Here is a 14,565-nt window from a genome sequence, read left to right as displayed (position 1 = left end):
AGCTCTGCTAGCTGTCGCTACGTAGAGTTCTTGTTTCATAGGGACGTTTGAATTTGTACTTTTCACATAACTGGTAGAAATAGTGGTAAAATTGCAGAATAGGTGAACAATTTACCAGGTGGAGAATTGGTCATTTGACGTACTGCCTGTGTGGTTCTACTTTGAGGCAGTGACGCGATATAACTGCGTACACAAGGCACTCAAGATCAATAGATGTCGGCGGTATGCTTTGTGTGTTTTGTTTCCAATCTCTCGCGGAACCTGCTGTGGACAACAGTGATGCCCTACTCACCCCGTTGTCCTCAAGTGTGCTTTCAGTACCGCTCGGTTCTACATACGGTTTTGGCTTACGGCATTGTTATTGCGCACAGTGATACATAGCAGTATTGCGGTTACGTTTACCGACGAAGAGTTTGCCGACGCGCACCTCGTGTTTGCGTTCACGGAATACAATGGACGACGCTATGCTGAGCTGTGCCCGTAACAATTCCGTACGTTTGTATCTGTACACAGGCACCTGTGAGAAAATCGACATCTACATTAGCATGGATACTCCGGCAGCCACCTCAAGGTACCTTGTACCATTACTTGTCATTTCCTTTCCTGTTCCACTCCCAAATAGAGCGAAGGGAAAAACGATAGTCTGTAGGCCTCCGGGTGAGCCTCAGTTTCTCTTATCTTCGTAGTCCATACACGCAGCGTATGTTGGCGGCAGTACAATCGTTCGGAACAGAGCTACAAACACCGGTTCTCTAAATATTCTAAGAGTGTTTCCCGAAACGAACGTCGGCCTCCCTCCAGGGATTCCGATTCAGTTCCCGAAGCAACTCTGTAACACTTACGTGTTGTCCGAACCTACCCGTAACAATTCTAGTAGCCCGCACGCGAATTTCTTCGACGTCTTCCTTTAAGGGGCTCCGGAAAGGCTCAAAATCATGAAAAGTTCAATTTTTACTTTTTTGCGTTTTCTGAATCTGCAGACTATTACCTTTTAATAGATATATAATTTATTGAATTCCGAAGACTACAACAATTTTTAAATTTTTTTGAAATGTGTTCTACATGGGCGTGACCCACTGTGGCGCTGTTAAACTGCTGTCAAATGGTGTTATTATTAAGGTCCGTGTTCATCAGGTACATTTTAGTGATGTGAGATAAAGTATGCTTTGTGGCTAACCTGTGATGGTTCAATATATATCGCTGGTGTGATTGTCGATTGTTTCATGTTTATTTACTCTGTCGTTATCTCGAAAATATTCGTAATTAATTCTGTTTCTTGAGTCTGTGTTTTGTTGAAGTATAATAATGAGTAAAAGTAAAGCTATTAGAAATCCTCTGAAGGCTTTTAAGAAAAGGAGAAATGTTGGAAAGCCAAAGGTGTGTGTTATTACTGTAAACAATAAAGACGATAACCAAGTGATTGAACCTAACCTCTCAAGTACACCTGCCCATAGCAGTCAAAGTGGGAAAGAAAATACTTCACAGAAGAAGCTTGGTTCAATGAGTGAAGACTATGTATGTTTTATGGGCGAATCGGATGTGAATGAAATATTTGATATGTCGGTTCTCAAAGGAATTTTTTCAAACTGTGTAAGATGTATTCATTATAGTGAAGTTGGTCTGGAACTCTCCATAATAAAGTACGTAGGACTTGCTAGTGAAATACAACTGAAATGTGATAAGTATTCATACATGACCACCTTTTGGAACAGTGTTGCAGTAACTGCAACTGAAGAAAATGGTAGCAAAATCTACGAACACAAGAACGAGCGATGCTTGCTTTAGACAAGGAACGCCTTCGGGCTGCAGACAGGGCTGTAAAGAGTCTAGAAATACAAGCAAGAGTAAACAGGAGGAGGAACAAGAGGAAGCTGGAGGAGGAGTTTGCAGAGGATGAAGATAATCCATCCTATGGACCTGAAATGCACTAAAAAGTTAATCCAATCTTTGTCGCTCGATTCCCAAATCTTTTATTTTCTCATACTAATTACATGTTTTCTAAGGATCTTCCAAACATATTTGTTTCAAACTTTCAGTAAATGTTACACAGTACCTTCTGCATAATTTAACACAGCCTTTTTCCAAAAAAAACTGTATATTCTTGAATATATAAATAAAAAATTGCAAAAAATGTTGTGAATTTTCATTACAATTGAAAAAAAATCATCTTTAATAACTGAACTACAATTTTGTAAAATCCCTGTGTTAAGTTGTAGCCCATATTCCAATAAATAATATGTAAAAAGTTCAACTTCCTACCTCAAATACTTTGTGAGGAAAGATGTAATTTATAAGCGTTATTTTAACATTGTAAGTATAGGGCGTTCCGGAGCCCCTTAATACTACCTGTTACGGATCCCAAACACTCGAGCAGTACTCAAGAATAGGTCGCACCTGCGTTCTACATGCGATTCCTTTACTGATGAACCACTCCTTCCTGAAATTCTCCCAATACACCGAAGTCGAAAATACACCTTCCCTATCACAGTTCTCACACGCTCGTTCCACTTCATATCGCTTTACAGTGTTATGCCCAGATATCTAAACGACTTGAGACTGTCAAGCAGAACACTACTAATACGGTATCCGAACATTACAGGTCTGATCTTCCCATTCATCTCCATTAACTTAAATTTTTCCACAATTATGGCTAGCTGCTATCCATCACACCAACTGGAAATTTTTTCTAAGTCTTCTTATATCTTTCTACAATCACTGAACTTTGACGCCTCACCGTACACCACAGTGTCATCAGCAAACAGCAGTAAATTGCTGCCCACGCTGTGAGCCAGATCATCTATGTATTCAGAGGACAACAGCGGTCCTATCACACTTCCTGAGACACTCCTGACGATACCTTTATCTGTGATGAACACTCGCCGTCGAAGCCAATTATTATTATCCATTACTTAGAAAGGCAGCGGGCCACTCACGTGACTGGGAACCTAGTCCACATGCTCGGACGTTCTTTAACAGCCTGTAATGGGGCACCGTGCCAAATGCTTTTTGAAAGTCTAGAAATGTGGAATCTGCCTGTTGCCCTTCATCCATAGTTCTCAGTGTATCATATGAGAAAAGTGCTAGCTGATTTTCGCATTAGCGAGGTTTTCTAAAACCACCCTGATTCGTGAAGATAAGCTTTTCAGTTTCAAGAAACTTTATTATATTAGAACTGAGATTATGTTCAAGGATTCTGCAACTAATAGAAGTTCAGGATATTGGTCTGTAATTTTGCGGGTCCGTTCTTTTATCTTTCTTATATGCTGGAGTCACTTGCACTTTTTTCCAGTCGCTTGGGACTTTGCTCTGGGCTAGAGATTCACGATAAATGCAAGCTACGCAAGGGCTCAATGCCGTAGAATGGTCTTTGTAAAATCGAACTAGGACTCCATCCGGACAGGTGATATATTTGCTTTCAGATCGTCCAGTTATTTCTCTATTACATCGAGTATAGATTTAAGTGTCAGGAAGTCGTTTCTGAAAGTATTTGTATGGAGTGTAGCCATGTATGGAAGTGAGACATGGACGATAAACAGTTTGGACAAGAAGAGAATAGAAGCTTTCGAAATGTGGTGCTACAGAAGAATGCTGAAGATTAGATGGGTCGATCACATAACTAATGAGGAGGTATGGAATAATTGCCTCTATTTCATAACCCTGAACTACATATTTCCACTAGAAACAATATAATACGTGATTTTGTTATAATTACATTTCTCGAACGTCACACCGGTTGCACTACAATTGAAATTGATTAAATTACTTTTACACTTCACTTTGTGTTTTGAATATTTAACGCAGGAGAAGCACAGAAAAAAACTATCGAGGAATTTTCAAAATATATGAGTAAGTACCGTATGAGTTTGTTTCTTAATGTGGTATGCTGTGATGTATAGAATTCAAACGGCTCTGAGCACTATGGGACTTAACTACTGAGGTCATCAGTCCCCTAGAACTTAGAACTACTTAAACTTAACGAACCTAAGGGCATCACACTCATCCATGCCCGAGGCAGGATTCGAACCAGCGACCGTAGCGGTCGCGCGGTTCCAGACTGAAGCGCCTAGAACCGCTCGGCCACTCCGGCCGGCAGCTGTGATGTAATTTGATATTTATTTTGACATTTTCCCCGAAAAGATGCTCACGTTGTCAAGTTTTTAGTGTCGAATTACAGTGTTTTGATTATGAAGAAAATGAAAGTGTTTTCGGAACTACCGAACACGAATATAGAATAGGAGTTGAGAGTCACGCAGCGTGGTGTTGCTTTCCAGGCCAAGTTAGTTCCACCTTGTAGTTTATGGTGTAAACATAACGAGAATACTTTCCGAATTGTTCTGAGGACAGACTACAAGGACTAAGTGAACACAGATAAAAAGTGCTGAGAGCAGTGTTCAGCAACAGCCAGAGGTAATATGGAATGATAGGAAGAAAATTGCAGTAGACATCAGTAACGTAAGACATCATTTATCTACAAGAATGACTGGAGAAAGTTGAGTTATTGCCTAAATGATTCGTGAAATTTACCAGTAACTACTCCTCCTAATATCCGAGGTCGCCCAACAAAGGCAGGAAATTACTGATCAGTTCGACTAGGAAACAAGTGAAATAAGAAGAATATAGTTTCATAGGCATTTTGCATTATTAGGAGATTTACTTGCAAACTGACATACTGACTAGCATGCAGCCATACATACCTGATGGCAAATTCTATTATTCTGGCATCTCAGGCAGAAATATTTGGCATGGCGCCAAGCGCAAGCGACATATTTTTCGCTGTTAATAGGTAGCGGAACTAGGACACAGCTTAAAAAATGAAGGACATTTAAAATCTGATGAATACAGTGCTTCGATTTAATGAAATTTAAAATAATCATTTCCTTTGACATTTGTCAAAATACTCCGAGCAAATAAACAAGTAACGGGGACAAACTGAATGAAGTGTATAAACTCACCTTATATTCTTCCTCGTGGCATCTCTCCCTTCTGCTTGTTTTATTGATGCACTTCAGTCAGCGCAAATTATTCGAATTTTTCTTCCTTCTTCGTCGAAACTCAATGTATATTAATGGTTGCTTGTTTCGCGCATTCAGGAGAAATGTAAAGTAATTTTTATCAGTGTTCTGGTTTCATTTCGTATGTCAGGTATAGTCTTACGACATATATACCTGAAATGTATTCTACTGACAGTTTTCTGAAACATTTTAACCCTGACGTTGCATAAGAAAATGTCTCCTCAGAGAATTCAGATCCAGCGTTTCCCTTGTTACAAATCGACTTAGTCCCTAATTTCACGATGAATTTACTTTTCTGTCTCCTACATCCAGAATGTTCATCATGAATTATGACCTTGGCTTTTTACATAGGAAAGGAACTTTTAGAAATATTTAGCATATATCAGCTACAGATCACGAGAGTCACACTGTTTTGGATTAAACATACCATTCTTCCTGCAACACAATTGGAAGAATTTAAAGAAATTTACACTTACCTCTGGGATAAAATTTTTCCGATAGTAGCCATAGTTTCTACATTGAGGAGAATCACTTCCCTAAACTTGATATGTACCCTCTACATTTCGCCATTTTCTTCCCCTTCGTATCTTTCTTCTTTAAGAACACTGTACTGAGGAACTTCACTGATTTTTCTATTCTTTCATCACGCACTAATGATTCACTGCCTTTAACCTACTCTTAAGAACTGAAATCATAAAATTCATCGGACAAATAACTTAGACCCAATATTTACAGCAATTCTTCTTCAGTTCTCTTCTTTTCTCCGTTTGGCCCACGAAACTATTACATGATTCCTTTTTGCTTCCAGTGTAAGAAAAAGTAAATGGAAACCTGAAGCAACAATCACAGAACCACTAACGTATAGGACGTCACTGCCTGTCAAAACCAGTGGTACGTATTTGGCTGACACGATCTGCTACAGAAATGATACCCGAAAGCGACCACGCTACATGTGTGAGAGAGATACATACTTTTCAAAGAATGTGATATGCCACGTCCGGAATCAATGTAAAACTTACGTGAAAGCTATTATATTGGCCTTGTTAAGGATTCGTAGAACACATTTTGTTAGATCGTGGAGGAATATTCCTTGAAGTACTGCGAGTCACGGAGCTCTTAAACAACTACTGTAGGCTATATCAGTTGACATATGTTGTAAGAAGAATCGATTTCTGATAATCTACAAATGCCTAGTAATTCAAACATTTTCAGTGACATGATTATGCATGGAGCAGTATCAGGCACACTAGCGATTGTGCCGTGCGACATACACTGGAAACTTAACACATGTAGAGTGCATGAATGAGCACATGCAGAATGGTTCATTTAGTGGAAAACCATTTTCATTTCCTAATACAGGGGGTGCCCATAGGAACGGATATGCGGGAGAGGTACTTAGAGACATTTCAGCCTGTCGTCGTGATGGAAAAAGCAGACCGTGTGTTATATATCACAAAGAGGAGTGCCGTCATGGCGCTACGCCGCAACGAATCATGAAAAAATCCGTAATAGAACAAACGAATGACAAAAATGGGACAAGCAACCAGTTGTTGTTGTTGTGGTCTTCAGTCCTGAGACTGGTTTGATGCAGCTCTCCATGCTGCTCTATCCTGTGCAAGCTTCTTCATCTCCTAGTACCTACTGTAACCTACGTCCTTCTGAATCTGCTTAGTGTATTCATCTCTTGGTCTCCCTCTACGATTTTTACCCTCCACGCAGCCCTCCAATACTAAATTTGTGATCCCTTGATGCCTCAGAACATGTCCTACCAACCGATCCCTTCTTCTGGTCAAGTTGTGCCACAAACTCCTCTTCTCCCCAATCCTATTCAATACTTCCTCATTAGTTACGTGATCTACCCATCTAATCTTCAGCATTCTTCTGTAGCACCACATTTCGAAAGCTTCTATTCTCTTCTTGTCCAAACTATTTATCGTCCATGTTTCACTTCGATACATGACTACGCTCCATACAAATACTTTCAGAAATGACTTCCTGACACTTAAATCTATACTCGATGTTAACAAATTTCTCTTCTTGAGAAACGCTTTCCTTGCCATGGAAATGGAAATGAAGTCCCATGCTTCTTTACAGAGCGTAGGGGAACGATGCGGGAGACCCGCACCGCCTTACTAGGCAAGGTCCTAATGGTGGTGGTTTGCCGTTGCCTTCCTCCGACCGTAATGAGGATGAATGATGATGATGAAGACGACACAACAACATCCAGTCATCTCGAGGCAGGAAAAATCCGTGACCCTGCCAAAAATCGAACCCGGAACCACGTGCTCGGGAAGCGAGAACGCTACCGCGAGACCACGAGGGGCGGACCTTGCCATAGCCAGTCTAAATTTTATATCCTGTCTACTTCGACCATCATCAGTTATTTTGCTCCCAAAACAGCAAAACTCCTTTACTACATTAATTGTCTCATTTCCTAATCTAATTCCCTCAGCATCACCCGACTTAATTCGACTACATTCCATAATCCTCGTTTTGCTTTTGTTGATGTTCATCTTATATCCTCCTTTTGTAACGCCGGAAATGCATATCCTCCTATTTCCATCTGCTGCACTATAATTTTTTTTCCTTATTTTGTTACCTGAAGATATGACATTTCTGTTTCATTATATATTGTAATTGTTTTACTGTTTGTATATACATATTTATGCACTTATGTTGATTTGTTTTGTGAATATTATTTGTATTTATACGCTGGGTCTGGCCTAGGGAAAACTATGCTATCGAACGAATACATCGATTGGTCGTGTGGAGAACAAAAGTGTTTAGGATCTTTGGTAGTGTTAACTCTGTCGCGTGGAGTGGGGGCAGAGGGGGAGTCTGGCTGGGGTAGTGCAGTGGAGCAGGTGTGTTGTGTGACGCTCCCGCGAGTTGCCGCGCTTTGGGGGTTGGGCAGCATGCAATTGCGCCCGACTTGCTACGATAGTTTCTGACACGGTGTCGCGGACGGGAAGCATTAGCTGGCGCACATCAAGAGCCCGTTCCGCCTGGTGACCGTGTCGAGAAGAAGGCGCGCCAACATCCAGCTTCCGCAGCAGCGACGGCCGACAATGAGTGACTGTCGCCACCTCCTCGATCGACGGCTTCAAACCTTCAATCAACCAACAAGGAAGACTGGAAGCACGTAAAGTTTTAGAACTGTATGGCAGACCTCAGCTTTTAAAACTGTTCAAATCACAAAATTACAGGAACGTAGCATGAACCTTTGTTGCTCATTGTCCCAATTGCATTACCAAGCAGGGTCCCTTCCTTTTCGGAATGAACCCGAGTGTCATTGAAATTCAAACGCCAGCATTAAAGCAGTATTATTCTATTTCACTGCTTTAATTTCAAAGTTCAGTTAAAGTATTCATAGCTGGCTACAATATTTAGATTACATAAGCACAAATTAAGAGCGCGAGTTTTGTTACCGTATTTTAGCTTACCTGTGACTACAGCTCAGCTTGGTATGTACTAAATTTTACTATTGTTAATTGTTCAGAATCATTTAATTCAAGTTCAAAGTTAAACCTCTTATTTCTAAATTGAGTAGATTCAAGTAGCTTTTGAAATCATTGTTGAGGCAGTTCAAGATTAACCGTATTTTACTGAATTTCGATGTGCTTCAGAAAGAAAGCTCACTATTAAATTCAGTCACTAAATTAACTTTCGATTTTCCGGTTTTATTAATTCTTTTGCTAAATTAATTCAGAGTGTAGCGAAATTTATTACTTCTGACTAACTTTCAGTTTTCACACTACACGTGTGAACCTTCAGTTGCCACGCTTCTATTGCTAATTATATGTGTAATAACCTTTCTTTTTCAGTTACTATAGTAATTGTCCTTAGGACTGGCGACCGTAATTTCCCCAAATCTCCAAATATCTAATTACCGCTAGTTAATTGTTAACGTAATGGCCGCACATTTACTTTCTTTATTAACCTTACCCCTTTTCAAAATTAATTTCCACCAGTTTCATTTGCATTTTTCCTTTCATTTAAATGTAATCCCTTCCTCCCTCTTTACCGACAAATTAACTTCGGTGACGATTGCTTTTCCCAAATTTCCTTTAGGTACACGCGATTTAATTTTTCACTGTCATTAAGTCGATAAGTGAGGGGAACGTTACACTTTCAAGACACTGTCCATTCCATTCAACTGCTCTTCCAAGTCCTTTGCTGTCTCTGACAGAATTACAATGTCATCGGCGAACCTCAAAGCTTTTATTTCTTCTCCATGGGTTTTAATACCTACTCCGAATATTTCTTTTGTTTCCTTTACTGCTTGCTCGATATACAGATTGAATAACATCGGGGAGAGGCTACAGCCCTGTCTTACTCCCTTCCCAACCACTGCTTCCCTTTCATGTCCCTCGAGTCTTATCACTGCCATCTGGTTTCTGTACAAATTGTAAATAGCCTTTCGCTCCCTGTATTTTACCCCTGCCACCTTTAGAATTTGAAGGAGAGTATTCCAGTCAACATTGTCAAAAGCTTTCTCTAGGTCTACAAATGCTAGAAACGTAGGTTTGCCTTTCCTTAATCTTTCTTCTGAGGTAAGTCGTAAGGTCAGTATTGCCTCACGTGTTCCAGTATTTCTACGGAATCCAAACTGATCTTCCCCGAGGTCGGCTTCTACTAGTTTTTCCATTCGCCTGTAAAGAATTCGTGTTAGTATTTTGCAGATGTGGCTTATTAAACTGATTGTTCGGTAAGTTTGACATCTGTCAACACCTGCTTTCTTTGGGATTGCAATTATTATATTCTTCTTGAAGTCTGAGGGTATTTCGCCTGTTTCATACATCTTGCTCACCAAATGATAGAGATCTGTCACGACTGGCTCTCTCAAGGCCGTCAGTAGTTCCAATGGAATGTTGTCTACTCCGGGGGCCTTGTTCCGACTCAGGTCTTTCAGTGCTCTGTCAAACTCTTCACGCGGTATCGTATTTCCCATTTCATCTTCATCTACATCCTCTTCCATTTCCATAAGATTGTCCTCAAGTACATCGCCCTTGTATAGACCCTCTATATACTCCTTCCACCTTTGTGCTTTCCCTTCTTTGCTTAGAACTGGGTACCCATTTGAGCTCTTGTTGTTCATGCGTGTGGTTCTCTTATCTCCAAAGGTCTCTTTAATTTTCCTGTAGGCAGTATCTATCTTACCCCTAGTGAGATAAGCCTCTACATCCTTACATTCGTCCTCTAGCCATCCCTGCTTAGCGATTTTGCACTTCCTGTCGATCTCATTTTTGAGACGTTTGTATTCCTTTTGGCCTGCTTCATTTACTGCATTTTTATATTTTCTCCTTTCATCAGTTAAATTCAATATTTATTCTGTTGCCCAAGGATTTCTAATAGCCCTCGTCTTTTTACCTACTTGATCCTCTGCTGCCTTCACTACTTCATCCCTCAAAGCTACCCATTCTTCTTCTACTGTATTTCTTTCCCCCATTCCTGTCTATTGTTCCCTTATGTTCTCCCTGAAACTCTGTACAACCTCTGGTTCTTTCAGTTTATCCAGGTCACATCTGCTTAAATTCCCACCTTTTTGCAGTTTCTTCAGTTTTAATCTACAGGTCATAACCAATAGGTTGTGGTCAGAGTCCACATCTGCCCCTGGATATGTCTTACAATTTAAAACCAGGTTCCTAAATCTCTGTCTTTCCATTATATAATCTTCTGAACCGGAAGTCCCTAAAATGCTGATCGTTGCAGAAACAATAATCCTCGAATGATACAGAAAGTCGCTATACTTTGGACCGGCCCTAGCGTTCCGTAACCTGAAGCGTGATAGTCAACCGGCAAGATTACCAGGCAGCGGCCTAATAATGAACACTTTATACAAAAATTCTCGTAGGAGTCGCTGTCAGTGTTTGCCGCCATGAAAAGTTGTAATTATCCGGATGAATTTCAGAAATATTCATGTGTGAGTCGTCCCCGAGCATCGTTAGACAGCAAGTTCGCTTGGAGCCACAGAGGGAATAGGTGTGCAGCATGAAAATTATTTATCTCGGTGCCCCAGGAATAGTCATGGGTGCGGGAAGAAGGTTCAAGTGGACAACGCGTATTTCTACAGGCGCCGTCACTGTCATGACAGCTGAGCAACATGACACCAACTTCAAAGTAACAGAGAGAAGACCCAAAGTGGACATGGATCCAGTCGATATTGTTGCATCAAAATCACCATTTCAGACCCTCTCAAAGGAATCAGACGACGACTGTAGCATCAATCAGAAAATCTTGAAAATGACAGGCGGACATCATCAGAGGTTCCAGCTACGTACGAAAATCACGGCAAAAAATGCGTGGTGCTGCAGAAAGCTATTGAGAATAATGGTACAGGCCCCTACATTATATTGAGTGTACAACACAATTAAAGACTCACATTTTCCAAACCCCGAAATTGGGAAGCACTGGTTTGAAATGTGACTGAAAGTTGCCTACAGCCTTCCTCTAGAATGGTGCAAGACAGTGAAACCATCCAAAGTCAGCCACGAGCTCTGCGACGCTTCAAACAGCAAGGTGTCCACACGAAAGGCAAAGCTCACAATTTCACGTGTGGTGTGAAGGTTGGGCTAATGAAGTCGCATTGGCACCAGATTTCATCACAATTCTGTCCTCTGCCACTGTGAACATGTGTGACTGTGGGAGGGTCATCACACCGACATTCCAACCCTTTTCTTGACGTCTATGCGATCGAAGTCCGAACCGCGCTGCCCAGCACTGATGAGTGGCTGAGGGGAGGGGGTTATGGGGTGGGGAAGGTTATGGGGAAGAAGAGAGTACCAGGGTGGGGAGGGGGGTGCTCGTCTCGTAAAACACTGAATTTCATACAAATCCTAAAATGTGATAGGAAAAACATACCATTCAGAGTTGCAATAGCTATCCGACATATGAATGGTAATGAGTTAAATATTATGTCAATATACAGATTTCTAGAAGCAATAAGAAAACTGAAAAAGAGAAAATGATTGATTGAGAAGTACATTCGAAGATAATAATAAGTGACATTAATGGGTTCAAACAGATAAAAATGTGTCGATAAAATAGTTGTACAGATTGAAGACGAAAGTAACTTAATCACGCTAAATGGTGGTTTGCCTTCTAGGAAACTGAACTAGATCAACTAGTGATAGATACTCAACACTTAACTTCACATGAAAAGTTAGAGAAAACCGTGTGTGTGATAAGATCTGCTCATTGTTCTCAGACGTAAGGCAGAAGCGACATACAGTGTCAACTAGTCACACTGTAAGTGGAACACCAGGAAAGAAGAATGACCTAAGTACACGACCAAATCAGCTTTGAAAGACCACAGATTTTCAGAATATGCAGAAACAAAAACGGAATAGAATATTATAGCTTGTATTTAAGAAGCCACAAACATCACTATTATAAGAAATTAGGTTTTTGTTCCCAGAAATGGAATTATGTACCCTACATGTGAGGTGACAATTAAAGTCATGGAGTCTGTCCAAAAATTTTGCAGAAGGCACGATCTCAAGAAAATTGTATAAACTAAAATACATTGCAGAAGAAAACTGAGCTAACGTACGGAGGAAATGAGAAATGCGCAAGGATACACTCCTGCTAATTTCTTTTATTAAAGGCGCAGTAAACACCAAGATTTGGCTAAGGATTATGCCAAAATGTAGAGCTTTTGTTGAAAGCAATTAATGGACAAGCTTCTGAGGTGTTTGCAACCATATTCAATGATTCATATCCTTCATAAGTCATCCGAAGGGAACGAACATTATATGAACAGTTATTTTACAGCAGAAAGAATCAGGACGTCACTATAATCAGTACGTATGGGAATGCAATACCGCTGAAGCAAGCGTGACTTTGGCCGAGGTAGATTCAGCGCAAAGAAAAGTTAAGGAAAACTTGGGAGAAAAGAAAGACAACTCTATGGATATGAAGAGCTGGGACAGGAAGACAGAACTAACAGTACTCACAGAAAAGATGCCAGTATGGGGTATGGAAAACATCTATGGGCTGTGTGGAGTAAAGAAACTAGAAAAAACATTGTTATACAAAGATGGAGTAGAAAAATGTGATGAGGAGGATTTTATATCGTGAGAATAATTTGACAGAGAACTTAAAGATCAGAGTAAAAACAAGACACCTGACAATATACCCTCAGAAAAATAGCTTCTTTCAATATCTGAGTATGTAAAACTATTTCATCTGGAATGCAAAATATACGAGGCAGGCTAAAGAGCGTTGGACTTAAAGAGAGATGCAATAATGCCAGTACTGATGAGGCCAGTATTCGTAAGGGTATCTAGTACTGAACAGTGAGGTAGTTAAATACCGGTAGAAAATATTAACATAGATTATCTACTGAATAATGGGACGACTAAGAGAATGTGACTAGGGGATAGATCATTCACCAGTCCTGCGAAATGTAGAAAAAGGTAGGGAAGTATTGACACTATAATTTATCTTTGAAGTCCATTCAACGGAAGCTAAACTCATATTTAAAACTTTTGTAGTTTTAGAGAAAGGTTTTGTCAATTTAGACTTGAGTACGCTCCTGAGAGTTCTGTAGTTGTCAGGAAGTAATACCAGAGAGCGAAAAGCTTACTAATGACTGAATGGAAACCAGACTGCAGTTGTAGGAGCTGAATGATATGAAACGGAAATAGAGTCTGAAAAGGGTTTGAGACTGGATTGTAGCCTATCCTCGGTGTTATTTCATCAGTGCATTGAGTAGGGGGTGAAATAAACCAAGGGGAAAGTCTGAAACGAAATTTAAGGTTATGGAGATGAAATCAAAACTTTAAAGTTTGACATGACGTTGTAATTGTCTGAAAGGCACCACAGTATTAGGAAAGCGAGTTATATGAAATTGACGGTGTCTTCAAAACAGCTTATACGATGAATAACAGGAAATTCGACCCAAGGATAATACAACATTTTGTAATTAATTCAGGTGATGCCGAGGGAATAACATGAGATAACGAGACATTGAATGTGGTAGACGAGTAGATAAGCATTGCTGTGTGGGGAACAAAATAACTGGTGGTGGCAGAATTAGAGTGAATGTAAAACGCAGATTTGCAATAGCAGCTGTCATAGAAAGAGAAGTATGTCATCATTTAAAACGATATTTTGGTAAAACTATGCTTGCTGCCCTACGCGGAGGTGAACCACTGACAATAAGAAATAGAGACCGTTTTACGTATTGTTCTGCAAATGAATGCTCAAGTATAGGTGGGTAGACTGGGTAACTAATGGTAAGGTATGGAATACAATCAGGAAGAAAATAAATTGATGCCGCAACTTGACTAAAAGAGGGTATCGTTTGGTAGGACACTTCCAGCGTGATAAAACTTTAGTCGACTTCTTAACGGTGGGAAGTGTGTGAGGGAAGTTGACAGGGTAAAATATGTGAAGAAATACTCGAGCAGTGGGTTGACTGCAGTAAACAGATTCAGTAAGATGTAGGCTGCAATGGGTATGAAGAGATGACGAGATCTCTACAGGATCGACTGGCTTATGGAGCTGCCTCAAACAAGTCGTTCGACTGAACCCCGTCCCCACCGATCGC

This window comes from Schistocerca serialis, chromosome 7 (genome assembly GCF_023864345.2).
Source record: "Schistocerca serialis cubense isolate TAMUIC-IGC-003099 chromosome 7, iqSchSeri2.2, whole genome shotgun sequence".
In the NCBI taxonomy this organism is placed as follows: Eukaryota; Metazoa; Arthropoda; class Insecta; order Orthoptera; family Acrididae; genus Schistocerca; species Schistocerca serialis.
The sequence above is the reverse complement of the archived record's forward strand: the minus strand, read 5'-3'. Positions refer to the sequence as shown.